Here is a 16,739-nt window from a genome sequence, read left to right on the forward strand (position 1 = left end):
CACAACGTTGCATATACAACATGCACACAACACCATATGTACACATCACCGCATATACATGTACACAACATCACATATACAACATGTACACTCTGCATATACAACATCGACACAACACCATATGTACACAAAACTACATATACAACATGTACACAACATCATATGTACACAAGACCGCATATACAACGTGCATACAACACCATATGTACACTGCATCGCATATGCAACATGTACACAACACCATATGTACATCTGGAGACCACATTATCTCTACCAAGCAACCTTGATTCTAGTGTTTTTTCACTATCCATGTTTGTCCCAGCATCCTACATACCGCACTGCTTTAATTCCACTGATGTATCCTTCGACATTGCATGTCCATAACATAAACATAGGCATAAGCATGTAATATCAAATCATATCCACATGATATTAACCTGATAGATTTGTCAAGGTTACTCTTCCCACTTGATTCCTCAGGAAACCAGGAACCTCTTCATGACATTCACCTGCATAAGCAATCATTCCTCCACAAGCATGATCGTTGATGATCCTGTCAGAAAATGACATACATACATATATACATATAAACATTTGCATAACGAAATCATGATCCTTGACGACCCTGTCAGATAACGACATACATACATAGATGTATACATAAATAGACATCAACATAATCATGATCACAACATAATTACCAAACATCATAAGGTCTAGGTTAAGATGTTAGGATATTCCGACACATAGGAAATAGTTAAGTATAACTTGGTCTAGTATAGAGTTAGGTAAAGTTTGTTTCTTTACTATGTACATTTTGTAACTTACAATCCAACGGTCACGATATGTAGTGATCCGACGGTTCATTCTCTCCTCGGTATTACCGACACTTGATTCGTGGCTTAACACCCGATTGGTCCATGATCTCTATTTAAAGAGCATGGAGGGTCATTTGTAGGTCAACCGTCCATGAGAGAAGCTTATGTAAATTTTCATTCTTTTATTAATAAATTGCCTGAAGTGGTCGCGTTGGCTTAGGCCGTGGACTGTTTCCCTCTTTGAGGGTTTTAACCACGTCAAAAGTACTGGTGTATTGATCTGTGATCTGTTTGTGAGCGGTGTCCTTTGGTGTTCTGTCTGAGGAACTTACCCTGTAAATTCCTACATATGAAAACTCCCTTTATTCTTGCAAAGCATGCACACATTGAGAACAACAATTCCCAACGCGGCCAAGGCCTATGACGCCTCAAACCCATTTACTTTACCTCTCCTATTACCTTTCTCATGAATTTCCTGCCACTGTCCATTTATCCCAATGGGCCCAACCAATCCAACTCGTTGTCATATTCTTACCTTTAGTTGCCCTTATACATGCATCAACTTCATCTAAACCTTACATTACCTGTTGGGTTTCATTTAGCTCTTCCCGAGCTCCATTAACTTTCTTCTTTCCCCAACCAATTCCCAAGGCCCTTAAAACTAGAATGCAAGAATAAGAAACAAACCATAAGAAAATCATGAAAAATCAATAACAATAGAACACCACAAACAAAATGGCATGGCCATGCACTAGACATAAACAAAACCGCAATCCAAGCGTAAACAAATCACAAAACTAGCAATAAACACCATGACTCAACCCCATGGATTCTTGTTGTAGCTACAACAACCCCCAGTTTGATTCGGTGTTAAAACAATAAACGGAAACCCTTCTCCTTTCTCATTTCACTTTAGTTCAAAATTTTGTTTGCTTCTCACTATCTTTCATGGGGATCTTGCGTTAGCTTGGCTCAACTTCACCCGCACCAAGGAAAATGGATTAGTCATTTTATAAATGAGAATCGCAATCTCTTGAAAAATATAAAAAGAGTGAAATGATTTTGTGTTGCCATTATTTCTTTATCGACACATTATGTGTTTGGTTGTAACTAAAGTTTTGTTGATAAATGATGTTGTTAATAAAGTTTGTTATATATAAGTTTATCATTTGTTTACTTTTTATGTTTTTTTGTTGTTGTTTTTTTTGCTATTTTGGTTATTATTATTTGTTTTATTTTGTTATTTTTAAGTATTATTGTTTTTATAATTTTTGATTTGATGAATTTATAGGATTGCTGTAATTATTGTAAATAAAATAAAATTATTGTTTTATTTTAATAATAAAAATATTGTTTTTATTATTACAAAACAAATCATTTCACAATTTATATTGGGATTTCAAAGTTTGTGTTTTAAACTTTTTGTTAACGTCTTCGATGTATTGTCCAAACACATATGGCATTGTTATGAAATTGCATTGTCCGCCTTTGTCACCAACCAATTGCGTTATTTCATGCTGACTCATTCAGTCATCTCGGCATCTGGACATTCATTTTTTTGTTTAAGCCATTTTAATATTAAACTACCACAACTATATCTTCGTTGTTGATTGGTGTTTGCAGGATCATGCGGCCACAAATCCGCCATTCCTGGAGTTCGTTCAAAGCTTGTCTGTCCAAACGAAAATCCCACGCCAAGCTACACACCACAGGGAGAAGCTATAGAGTCTGGCAGGGTTCGTTTGAACAGAAAGCATGAAGGCGATTCCTGAACCGTGCGCAATTACAATGGCAATTGTGTTTAGTTTAAGAATTGGTTGTTTGTTAGAGCGACATCTTTTGGAGAAGCAGGGAAAGTGTTTCGTGAAAGGGGGTGCAACTGCAATTATATAATGACACAGGATCTCAAATCAAATCGCTGGGCATAATCTCTTGCACGCATTATTTTCGTTTGAATCGTTCTCATACATTAGGCACGGTGTTGGTGTTAAGATTCAGTGATTTCCTGTGGGAGGTCCAAGTCATTTTACTGTATGCTAATCATTTTCTGGTCTCTAAATATTTCAACCAATTATTTTTGTTGTACCTTCTTTGTTTTAGCTGACCTAATATTTTCCAAAAACGTTTCGGCTTGTTTAAATCATTAACTACGTGATATCCTTCATGTATATATATATATATATAAATCGAGCTTTTGTTTTTAACGCCATAATATGCGCAAAAAAAAATGTGGTCGGAAATTTTCGTTTTATTTGTCAACTGTTTGATGTACATATTGCGCCAACCATTTGATATAACTCTTGTTCTAGCGCAAAGAAAACATGAGATGACTAAATGTTTATTCAAAAGAACGGAAAACAAGTTCATTTACATAATAATAAAAAAATCCATTTTATAATTGCGCTAGAATTGAACAAGTTGTTTTGTTTTCTTTTTTTTTTTTTTTTTGGTTCATGGTGGTGTTCAGATAAATGGAAGTTATATTGATATATTTAAATAGGTTAGTTATTTTGTTTATTTTTCTCATTCATACTTATATGTGCTCGGATGTTTCAAGTTGTGTTAAGTTTATTTCAAATCATTTAGTAAAATATTTTACTAACTTGCACGAAAATTCAAGTGATTCCTTGGTTAGAGTGATGTTTAATTAAGGATTATTTTATTTTTCATTCATCCATTTTGTGGTATGTTGTGGAAATACTGTAAATTTTGTGTTTGCAGTTACACTCTCAATAATAGTTTTATTCGATTAATCTTTAATGGTCGAGTTCGCTATACATCTCTTGTTTCCATCAACATAAGTTTAACTCATGGATTGTAAATACATCAATAGTTTAGAGTAAAGTTGTATTTAGATTCAGTTTTGCACTATTTTCTTGTTATATTTAACAAAAAAAATAAAATAATTTCCCAAGTAAAGTCTCCATTCATTGGAGCATCATCTCATAAAGGATCACTGGATCCAAAATTCCAATCAGGCCTGCCAGCAACAAAAAAGAAGCTAATCGGGTTTCTGAATGGGAAGCTCCTCTTGTGTTGAGTTAGTACAGTTCCAGACCTCAACACTTCTCAATGCTTCCAAATGAAAGCTCAACCCGAGCCTTCTTCAAGATTTCATGGTAGTCTCCTTTTCCATGCAATCCCTTGCATCATACTCCCATAAACATACAACTGTCAGTGCATAAATATTCATAACAATACATCTGTTACCTTACCTTATTGTACCCAGCAAGTTGACCTGTACTGAACACGTACACATATTGTCTCTTAAGGGACTCCAATTCCTTGACAATTCTAGCCATAAATAGAAATCAATTGTTATACCAGTTAAATACATGTTCATAAATATATCACATATCCACATAATGTTAAACAAAATCAAGTTTAAGAAGACTTCCTGTATTCATGCAAAGCACTCATTCGTTTGGAATTGTGGTTTCCAAACATATCCAAATGTATTCTCATCCAATTCCTTTCTATTACATTTTTTCTTACTTCAATTGAGTCTTATTATATGATATCACATCACCAAGTGTTATTTATATAAACAAATCAATTGTTACCTTGTCATGCTAATACCAAGCATGTTACCATGTAATTGTTCACACATGTTAGTCACATGTTCCAAGGATCTAGGCATCATGTCTATTAATTGAAATCAATATTTACCAAGACTAACAACCATGTCATAGTCAACTATCAACAATCAACTCAAAGTCATTAGTCATAATACTACAACTATCAACCACTTGTACTCAAGTACATATTAGTTATCTCAATGCATATTGTGTTAGTACAACCGTCTTCAAACAAGATCATTCCTTCATGCAAGCTTATAGACACATACCCATATCATGCAATTAATCAAACATTGAAAAAAACCTGTAAACATACCATGTTAGATAAACCAAATAGAAGGCATAATCAAACTCATACGTCAATGTATCTTGGGGGAGGCTATCACATCTGCACAAGTCAATCCAAATTAGCATGATACAATATCACAACTATGTCAACTCATACCTGAATATCATAACCATAACCATCTTCACAGACTAATCTAGACTAGCATGATACATAGAACATCAAGATAATAGTTGCAATGGCCATCATCATCATGTGTATGACTGTAATGCATATAAAAATAAGTTACTTTCATTCATGACTATCTGACGCACGTGCATATGACCACACTGATCAACTAACATCTATCATGCATGTAAGCATAACTACAATATAATGAAAAGCATGTATATAACCGTGATGCATACAACAACCATTAACCATCATACTTGTATGTTGAACATACAAACATGTATGACGATATGCTCTTACCCTGAGGTCTAATGTTGCAACCTCACTATGATGATTTGCATCTCCTACTTCATCTTGCCCAACATATCAACACCATAACACACCAACAACATAATGATGACACAAACTGCATACAATGACCTCATGCATGACAACCATAACCATGACAATGCATGCATGACAACAAGCATCTAACTCATCAAGTCCAAGTGTTTGAACCTGGAAGCTCAGATACCAATCTGTAATCCCCCTCCCACATTTACACAATTTCACTGACTTTCTAGGGTAAGCATGAGACAAAGAGATACTATGACATGACTTGAAATTCTAGATCCAATTAAGGAAGTGGGGTTGACAACTGGAACTTACCAACCACAAACTAACATCCTACAAGGCTTACAGGACACTCATAGGTAGAACAACCACTCCAAGTGCCCAAACCCTAAGCTAGATTTCCTTTTTAGTGACTTGGGCCCACAACCACATGCATGACAAGGCCTCCATGCGGTTATAAGCATCCAACCGCATGCATAAGCATGTAAGGGTGCGATTATGACCCAAAACTTCCAATTCAGAGGGTGTGGTCCTAGATTTTGAGCCACCATTTCAGGTCTGCCTCCAGACCATTGCCCAAAACTCAGTGAGACTTTCCAAAATGATAAATAACATCAGGACAAATCCATTCATACAAAAATTGATCAAGGAATTGACCTAACCAGGCCTAACCATGACAGTCATTTCGTCAAACATATGGTGAACATGTAATCTACAGGTCATGAATGCATATCTGAACATAGAAGTCTAAAACTTATCTAAGATTCACTAAGAAGGTTTGATGCCCTCTCATAATAGTTGCAATAACATTTTTAGCCTGTGCGTTCATTAACCATTCTTCAACTAATCAAAACATATCAAGAGTCATAGACAATATACATCACGTATCCAACAAATGACCAACATAGAAGCGATGAAAACTTAGCGATAATATCACCATCATAATCAATGCATATGTTCATAGATCACAATAGAAAATACCTCTTATTAACATATGGAAATGTCAACAAAGTCAAGGACTTCCAGGTACCACCCAACCATAGATTGGGTTGAACCAAATCTTTCTTTTAGCCAATCACCCCTCGACATATGCCAAGCATGAATGTGGCATCTCATGGAATGAACCAAACAAAACCAAACTAGGGCTTCTAGAGGCCAACCACCTCAAACCTTAACTAGTGATTCCACCTCACAGTCAGACATCACTAACACCAACCATATCGGTCTTTACCCAAGTTGTCAAGGGCTCTAAAGCATTTGTTCCAACTGCGGCTCCAAGAACTATTATGTCAACCCATAACCTTCTAGGGCTTCAGAGAATTTGTTTAACCCCTCTCCAAGGTTTAGTAACTCAAGCCACCAAGGGCTCCAAAGCGTTTGTCCCAACCTAGACTCTAGGACTAGTAACTCAACCCAAGTTGTTCCAGGGTTTCCAAAGCGTTTGTTCCAACTGACAACCTAAGGAACTAGTAACTCAACTCACAACCATAAGGAACCTGCAAGAAATCCAGCTGTAGTTGTTGATCCACTTGTTCCCTTGCACTTTCCTATTTTCCTTTTCCTTCCTTCTCTAAATCCAAGTGAATACTAGAGTGCTTCAATAATGCTCTAAGTGTACAAGAGTATGAGAGAGTGAGAGAATAGAAGAGAGCTCCAAAACTGAACTCACAAAAGTCTGCGAACTGATCCCCATAAGCCTTTTTATCATTGAGGCCTCTATTTTCTTCATTTTCCCTTCAATTTTCCTCTCATGCAAATCTATGACCCTTCATCTTTTGTTGCTCCTATTTTCCTTTATTTTCATAAATAAAATGCCAATTAATGCTTCTTTGTTTTTCCCAATGCCTTTGCCAATTTCCTTAGCCATAAATAAACTGGAAGAGACACCCACTAAGATGTTTTTCCCACCATTCATCTTGAAATACATGTCCCATGACCTTGGTCGTATATTTTTTACATGGAAATTCAACTAGGAGCTGTTACAAAAATGAAAACAAAAATACCAATAAAACTATATATATATATATATATATATATATATATATATATATATATATATATATATATATATATATATTTCACATTCATATTTACGTGTATTAAAATTTCTATTTATTTTTTCTTTAACAAAATCAAATTATATAATAAAAAGTATAATTAATGTAATAATTTACTTTATGATTATGGTGATGTGTATAATGAGATTCAACATACATCATTCAATTATAAGAGTATTGAGAGATACTCAAATGTACTAAATAATTTAGTGCAAAAAATGAAGTGGAAGTTATTGGGGTTTAATGAAGCTACGAATATGCTAGGTGTTATTCCTTCTAGTGGGAGATGGATAAGGTGTCTAGCATACAGAAACACTCCTAAAATTTGGGCACTATATAGGGTATAGATGATTTGTATGGAGGAAAATCTCATTCCAAGCAACTATAAAAATGTGTTAGAGCTAGAGCCAAGAGGGTTAGTATGGTTCTCTATCAAGATACCAATATGTATTTAGTCGAATTCCTCATAGAACATGGTTTTGGGTGTAAATTTATGAGCGAGGTGGTCTCAAGCTCTCTCTTGATCAAGTGGATGGAAGTATGAAGGAGAAGGTTCCTCGATTATGTTTTGAAATTTCACATTATGTTGAAGGAGCGGTTATGTTTCGAGTTTCAACCATCGAAGGATGCAAAGCAAATACATAAGTAAGAATGGATTTGGGGCTAGTCCAACTTAGTGTTAAACAAATGGCATGACATGTTTAATCCATGTATTGATCCTTTTGTGGCTCAACACGTTTGAGTTTTCCTTTAGAGCTTAGGTCAAGGTTTGTTTTTTAGTTTGTAGTGAATCTGTTAAGTAGGTTGTGCACTTTAATGATCATAGTCTTGGCAACAAAGATGAAAGAGTAAGCAAAGTGTTGGTTGAGATATAGAAAAGGGTTATTATAAGAGTTGGAGGCAATTTTGGGATTGTGTTATTTTCTATAAACTCTTGACCATTGGCTTTTACCCTTTCGATGCTTTAAGCTTCATGAAGTTGCACACCTCATATGAGAGTGTCCTATTACTATTTTTGGCACATGGAGGCACCAACGAAGTAATAATTTTGGTGAGGTTCTTTCATTTGGTGGAATGGCTATGGTAGGCTCCTTGAATGGTCCCAATCTAGAAGTGAGCCTTAAGGATCATGAAGTGAGTTTGACTATAATTAAGGAACATGTTAAAGTTGTCACAATGTCGGAGGGCAATCAGGTCTCTAGAGGATTCTCTAATATTAAAAAAAGAAGGTAATATTGTGAATACTTATTGATATCTTCCAAAGTGTTCAAATTCTAAGTCAAACCCTAAGTCAATTTTTTTGTTAAACGAGACTAAGGGGTATGGTTTGAGTGTTGGTCTTAAAAGATCCATAAAAGAGCCCATGGTTGTCTTCTTTAGTGGCAGAGCATCCTTTTGATAATTTTGATCCTATACCCCCATCTCCTCATTATCATCTTCAATCCTTTAAGATTAAGAGTGTTACAGATGTTGGAGTAGTAGAAAGGGGATGGCACCCATGTTAGAACCCTTTGGTCATTTAAGTCATAAGTACTTTATGTCCAAAGTGAAGCAAAAATCCTTCAAGGAGGTATTGCAAGTCTAACAAGAAACAATAGTTTGAGCACTTAGAGCAAAGAAGCCTAAGTTCGGGGTTGCGACATGATTTTTCTTCCCTTGAATATGGGAGGGGTTGGGTGTAATGTCGCAAACGGAAAAATACAGTAGAAAACAGAAGCAAAGAACTAGCTACAAGTATAGAAATTTAGAAATGCAAAACCATACACATTAAACACTGAAATATGAGCAAAAATTATAAGCCATTCATATTAATGTGGGTAAACCTAAGTATAACAAATCAAAGTAGAGGAACTTGGGCTTGCTACTGCAAGCTATGACAAGAACCCAGGTGTGAAGACAATGCTCAAACCTTGGGTAGTTTCCCCGGGAAAAACTACTAGTTGTTGTTGGAAGGAAACTGGAGAAACGACTCTATGGAGTACTCGGAATGAGATGAAACTAGGTGAGCAGCCTCCTCGCAAGAACCTCAGAAAAACCCAGAAATATTTCACTAACCCAAGTGGGGGAAATGGTCCCAGAATGAATTGCTCCCTCCTCCGATATTTTTTGTTGTTGGCTGCTAGATGGAACTAGGAATTATGCCCTCAGAAGTGCTCAAAAAATTTTGCAAAATTAATCCTAGCCTCCTCTCATCAAACCCACAAAAACCCATAAAGGGTTTGGGTTGAATCCACCGACCCTTGGTGACCCCAACAAGTGCAACTTGGTCCCTGATGATGGATCGAGTAATCATCCGAAACATTGGACGGATAAAAAACATTACACAATTCACTTCTAGAAATCTCCAATAACAAGTGCAAATTGCTCAATTTGGCTAGAAAATGCCTTATAGTTATGCTATTGTTGAATTAGGCCCAAATCCATCGCTGAAAATTTCCTCACGCTCTTCTATAAATTTATCTTCAGAAGCCTAGCCTTTTTCCAACCCCTTTATCCAAGAATCAACTCTCTCTCAATGCTTGTGCAAGTTGTGTCCAAGAGGCTCTGTGAAATGAAAAAATTAATAAATTTGGCCCACAAAAGAATGTTGATCTCAACTCTACAAATTCACTACAAAATTATTGGCATCCATAGAGAAAAACCACCTACAAAATAACCAAAAATCCAACCCACAATAATTGATCCTCCAATGAGAAACTTGAACTGCCTCTGAAACCCAGGAGTGTGCAAAACTGAGTGAATACCTGCAATAAATCTCTATGGGAATCCTGAATTGGACTCTCCAAATGTCCTCATTAGGGAGACACTCGAAGTTCTCTAAAATGAGGACGAAATTTTTTGTCTTGGCTCAGCAACTCAAGAGAACTAATTGTTGAATTATCAATTGACTAAAGATTTCAAAATGAGGCTCTTCTCTACCTTTTATAATTGTTGCTCATCTATTCCTTGTGGGCTTCACCAATTTTGACCTTCCTTTCTCACCTCTCCCTTGTGGTTCGATTTTCCTAAGGGGGTTCAATTTCCCTTTTTGAGTGGTCCATGCAATCCATTACCACTTTAATTTCCTCTTCTCCTAAGTTTAGCCTTCTTTTCTCTTCAAAATTAAATTTAGCCTCCACAACCCACTTTTCCTAAGTTTATATGCTAAAATATTTACTAACCTCCAAAAATTGCAAAACTGAGAATTCCATTAGCAAAATTATTAATTGGGAACATAGCATTGGGGGTGCCTCGAAAAATATATCCTTTCATAGTTGTTTAAACTATATAGGCATAATATAATTCCATTACAAGAAACAACAGTTTCAATATTAGGAGTTGTTGAACTCTTGTCTACCATGATACATGGGTGGAACTTTAGTACTCTTAATGCAATTGGTTTATTAGGTGTGATGATCATGGATTGCAGTTCTTCTTTTGAAACACTTAATACTAGATTTTATGTTGTGGGGATCATTTTGGAAGGGGAAGTTAAGGCTTTGTGAAAGGTTGTGAAAATCCTAAATTACTATGGACCATTTGCTGATTGAAAACTTTTATGTGATTCTCTTAATGATGAAGTAATATTAAATAATCTTTGCCCTATCTTTTGGGGTGCATCTGTCATAGACGTCGGCTTCTTTGTTTTTCCGCTCAATGGTAGGTACATATCTTTTTGATACAGACAATCTTCCATCTGCATCTTCTACAACGGGAAGTTTTGGCCGTTAAATTTCTCGACCCTAAACTTACCATCTTTCGCCATTTCTCCCACTCGAACGAGAAACCCTTCTTTCCTGCGAGTTTATCAGCCAAATAGACCTTCGGCTCTGATACCAGTTGTTAGAAAAATATTACATATGACAGAGAAATGCAAGACATATAATATGCGGAAAACACAAACACATAAAACCAGAGAGACACAGATATACTTGGTTCACCCAGTTTGGGCTACGTCCACCCCCGAACAACCGGTCCTTCCTTTCTATTATCCAACAAAATGAAGAGACACAACCTACAACAGATTCGTTGTAATATCCTACGTTTTCTCTCACAATCTCACCTCTTTGTTTCTCGCTCTGAGAATACACATATATTCCAAAGCCCCAATACAATACCCTCATACAAAGAGAGGGGTTGCCTTCTAGGGCAAAAAAGCCTAAACTAAACATAAATTCTACCATAAGATCATCCACCTAATGAACGGCCCAGATTTACTAGAAATTACTATACTTTTACAAGGCAATTTCACATTTGTTTTTAGCTTTAGGGGCGCTGCCCCCGAAACCCCTGCTGGGGGACCGCTGGCCCCCGGACCCCCCAGCCGGGGGGGATGGCCTCCACCTGAACCCCCGCAGGGGGTACAATTCCCCCCCGCACCCCCCTGCATGGAGGGGTGTACAATCTTCCTGGGGTATACATTCGTCTGAAACAAAAGACCTCTAAATTAGGATGATAATCATGCTCCACACCCAACAAAACTCTTCCAGCAATTGCTTCTGCTCTCTGGAAAATCGAACTTTCCAAGGAAATCTATCTCAAGTGTGTGTTCTCCATCTACCCATCGACTTCTTCTTATAATCTTGTGTTGGGTCTCCAACGACCAAGATTAAATCTTAATTGATGGCTAATATTATTTCCCAATCAATTCGTGTGAGTTTCTAGATGATTATCACCTTTCTCAATTAATGTTGATTAATTAGTCATTTTTCTTAAGTTTAGACTTAGGAAATATTTAAAAATAGGTTAATAATCCAATTGGGACACTTCTAGGTGGAATTTCTAAAAAAAAAATACGGGCTATGGAAAACTCCTGTCTTTTAGCCTCTCCACAATGTTTTAAGACTAGAACACCTCTAATGATACAAAACTAACACTCCCTCTTAGCGAGGAAGGTGTTCTAGTGCTGCACCACTATCGCAACACCTTATCTGTGTATCACCCCCTGCCACGTTGTTGATGTCTAGCCACTGTAATTTTCTGCCACTACCCACTAACCACTACGCAACTCTGATGTTGCATCTGTGTTGCTACTGACACTGCTATACTGCTGCCAACTTCCTCTCATTTATTGTTGCTGCAGCTGCAACAATTTCAACTAAGAAGCATCCTAAATACTGAATCATTATGTGACTCATGTTGCATCTGATTGCTACTAGCCCATGCATTGTCCATTGAATGATTTATGCTACTGCCAACTCTACACTGAGCCACCTGCTCTGTAGTCAACACTACTCTCTGCTCCTCAACACCTAACTACAACTAGTCTGCAACTATCACTTAGGAATATGATTGCATCACTGGCAATGATCCATCCTGTTATTGAATATTGTGGGCCCCCATAGCAAGGCAATGATCCATGAGGAGGACACCTCAATGGACCCTTCCCAACCTTTGCAACTCTAGAGCTATAACTCCATATCGCCCTACCTCACTCCTGAAGGTAAAATTGCCATCATTGCAAAATCTTCATCCAACCTGGAGGATGACTTATCTATCTCTACGGACGCTACCACTTGTTCCTACTTCTTCTGCTTGTCCTTCTTCCTGAGAGGGCACTGGGTAATGTACTGTCCAAGCTTACCACACCTGAAGCACTTGAACTTAGATAAGTCCTTCTTCTTCTTCTTATCCCCCTGTCCCTGCTTGGGACCCTTTGATCCTAGGGCCACATTCTGTTATGTAACCAGCTCACAAAATAGAAGAAAAGATAGATTAATGCCTTCAAAATCAACCTCTTCGAGGGGGAAACCTCCTTTACATTACACAAATGAACAATTCTTTGATGATACAAATGACAAAACCTCCTTTCTATATAGGAGTCTAAGGGCTCACAATATAACCAAAGCCGACATAACAATAATAATATAAGGGCACAATAATAACAATATGGGGACAATAGGGACACAACAATAACAATAAGGGCTACAACGACAATATTAATGGGGGAATCACTAGTATTATAGGGACCTAACATGCCCCTCTCATTCAAAAAAGTGTTGTCGTCAATGCTTGAGTAGTTCTCGATGCTTCTGTATAAAATTCTCACCCTCCCATGTGGAATCTTTAGTGGGTAAGTTCTTCCACTTGATGAGATACTCCGAAATTGATCAATTTCGTAGCTATCGAGTTATTGTTTCTGTGACTACTTCAGGTTCCAATATGATTTTTCCTTCCTCATCAATTTCTGGCAGTATTGTTTGAACTGGGAGTTTGTCACCTATAACCTTCTTTAAGCATGAAACATGGAAAACGCGGTGCACTCGGGAAGCTGCATGAAGCTCCAATTTGTAGAAGGTGCATTAGTAAGGCCAAAAGGCATGACCAAAAATTCATAATGACCCTCATGAGTTCTAAATGTTGTTTTTGGAATGTCTTCAGTCTTCATTATGATTTGATGATATCTTGAACGAAGATCCAACTTGGTGAATTAAATTGATCCATGCAATTCATACAATATTTCTTCAATGATAGGAATGGGAAATTTATCTTTAATAGTGAGCTTGTTGAGATCCCTATAATTTGGACACATGTGCCATGACCCATCCTTCTTGTGCACCAATACTATTGAAGCAGAGAAAGAACTTTGACTAGGTTGAATTATACTAGCCTCTAGCATTTCTGCAACCATACGTTCAATTTCACTCTTTTGGGCATAGGGATATCTGTAAGGCCTGATGTTTGGAGTAACACTTCCTGGAATAAAATGAATAACGTGATCATGATCACGAATAGGTGGGAGGCCTTTGGGAGTCTCAAATACTTTGGAATGATTCTCCAAAGCTTTTTGGAGATCTGGAAAAATAGATGATTTTGATGTGGGAACCTCTAGCGAACATAATTGTGCAATTATGCCTCGTTGTTCTTTCTTTAGAAGATTCGTCATCTTGTTAAAGCTTATTACCTTTCTTGGTTTCCCTACGATACCCCTTAATTCAACTTCCTTTCCTTTCGAAGAAAATTTCATGAAAAGTTCTTGAAAATTAAAAGCTATTGTACCCAAGGATTGTAGCCATTAGACTCATATTACAACATCAGCACCACCCATTGGAATAGAAAGCATTAGGCTATTCAATACATATTCTCCCATGGATAGCTTGATATTATGGCACTTTCCAGAGCAATTTATGGTTCCTCCACTTGCAACCATCACTTGACACTCTGGTGTTGGATATAGGAAACAATTCAATTCCTTGGTTATCTTACAATGAATAAAATTATGGGTACTTCCCGAATCAATCACCACTATTACCTTTTTCTTCTTGATATGTCCCTCTATCTTGATAGTTTGAGGAGTGGTAATTTTGGCCAATGCATTACAAGATATGGTCGGTTTCATTTCTTCTTTCTCTAAGGTTTGTTCCTAGTGTATATCCTCTTCTTTTGATGTTTCTTGTTCCTTTTCTTCCTCCTCTTCACATTCTATGTAAAATAATTTCTTCTCAGCACACTTATGAACTTTAGTGTATTTTTTATCACAACTGTAACAAAGTCCTTTTGCTATTTTTTCTTCCAATTGTTGTGGTGTCAACCTTGTAGGTTGCGGAAGGCTAGGGACAACAACACTTCCATCTTTATAGATGTGAGTGGTAGGCTTCCTTGTGGCCATAATTTTGCTTTCTATTTTTCTTGCCAACCTGAATGCCTTCTCCAATGAATCAGGTTCCCAAAGTCGAACCTCATGTTGGATGTTATCCTTTAAAGTCCTATGAACACATCAATCCTATGCTCCTCTGGAATATCTTTTACCCTTGTATTCAATTTTTGGAAGTCCTCAATGTGTTCCATCATTGAACCCTTTTGTTTGAGATTTATCAATTGGCTAAAAAAAGTGTTGCTTTTTGTATCCTCATAATGTGCTATCATTTCTTCCGTAAAGATTGCCCAAGTGACAATTTGTTTACGAGAGCAAAGCCATCGATACCATACAAACTGATTTAGTTCCAAATATAAAGTTGCAATGCGTACCTTTTGTGTGTTTTGCACATTATGGAGATCGAAATATTGCTCCATCTATAGTATCCATGTTACGGGATCCTTGCCATCAAACTTCCTCATATCGATCTTTGGAACATGGTGAGTATTCAATCCACCGTTAGAGTCTATGAAATCATGATTAACATTTCTTTTGTTCTCCTCATGAGTTTCCTTTACTACCCTTTCACCATTACTAAGCATTTCTTGTAGCAAATTTTTCGAATCTTCCATGTTGCCTTTAAGTTTTCCTTCTATACCATTCATCTTAGCTCCCACGCCTTTCTTTAAACTATCCATCTTAGCTTTTGTTACTTTTTGTGAGAGTGAATTTTGTTGCACTTGGTCTTGTCATTTTGATATATCATGTTGCATTACTTCCCCTTCTTCATGAGTCATGCTAGAGTTTTCAGGTTGCTTACTAGGTGTTTCCATTTTCTTTACTAGGGACATCAATTAATGATAATAATGATTCACTATGCCCTTTGAATTCCTTCAAACTAATTTTCAAACCAAAATTATGCAAAAAAAAAAGAAAAAAAACTACACACTTTTTTTTCACTTTGTAGGAGATCGATATTGAATTTGTTGTATCTTAGTAATTTTGGGTCTCCAAGGTCTGAAATTTCTTCCTGTGGTAGCTGTACGAGTCCTCTTTCCAACCCCGCAAGTTTGATCAAGATTGGATTCTCTAAGGAAGAGTTATGCCAAATCTCCCATGATGACCTGATTATAGACTTGTTTAGTAGAGTGAACTTGTACAAAGTGCCACGTGTCACTTTTTTGACCTTAGGACCTAAAACCGATACACAGAAAACTACAGGATGCCCTCTTTCTGTAACTTCTTACGAAATTTCAATCTGATGCTCAGAAAGAAAGTTATGATGATTTTCCCGAGGTCACCTGTTTGAGATATAATTCAGGATCCTGCACAAATCCTAACTTCCTTGGATCATATATCCGAAAATATAGCGAGACAAGATTTGAAATTTAGACTCGAGGTTCAAAGAGATTTCGACTCAAATGGGTTTTTTGTTTAGCTTCTGCAACGTCGCAAAAAAAAAATTATAGCGAAAATTCCACGATGGTTTGTTTGGAGCAGCAAAACCTTAGAATCCAAACCTCTGATACCAAATGTTATGTAACGAGCTCACAAAATAGAAGAAAAGATAGATCGAAGCCTTCAAAATCAGCCTCTTGGAGGGGACAACCCCCTTTACATTACACAAATGAACAATTCTTGGATGATACAAATGACAAAATCTCCTTTCTATATACAAGAGTCTAAGGGCTCATAATATAATCAAAGCCGACGTAACAATAATAATATAAGGGCACAACAATAACAATAGTGGGCTTCTATGGGGCACAATAATAACAATATGGGGACAATAGGGACACAACAATAACAATAAGGCTACAATGACAATAGTAATGGGGGAATCACTAGTATTATAGGGACCTAACACATTCTCCTCTTCAACGTTCATGCCCTTGCTGCTGCTCTCGCTAATGGTACTCTTTAACAAAGCACACATCAACT

The sequence above is a fragment of the Pinus tabuliformis genome, chromosome J (assembly GCF_031772625.1).
Source record: "Pinus tabuliformis cultivar Carrire ecotype Pingquan chromosome J, CPIR1, whole genome shotgun sequence".
NCBI classification, from domain to species: Eukaryota; Viridiplantae; Streptophyta; class Pinopsida; order Pinales; family Pinaceae; genus Pinus; species Pinus tabuliformis.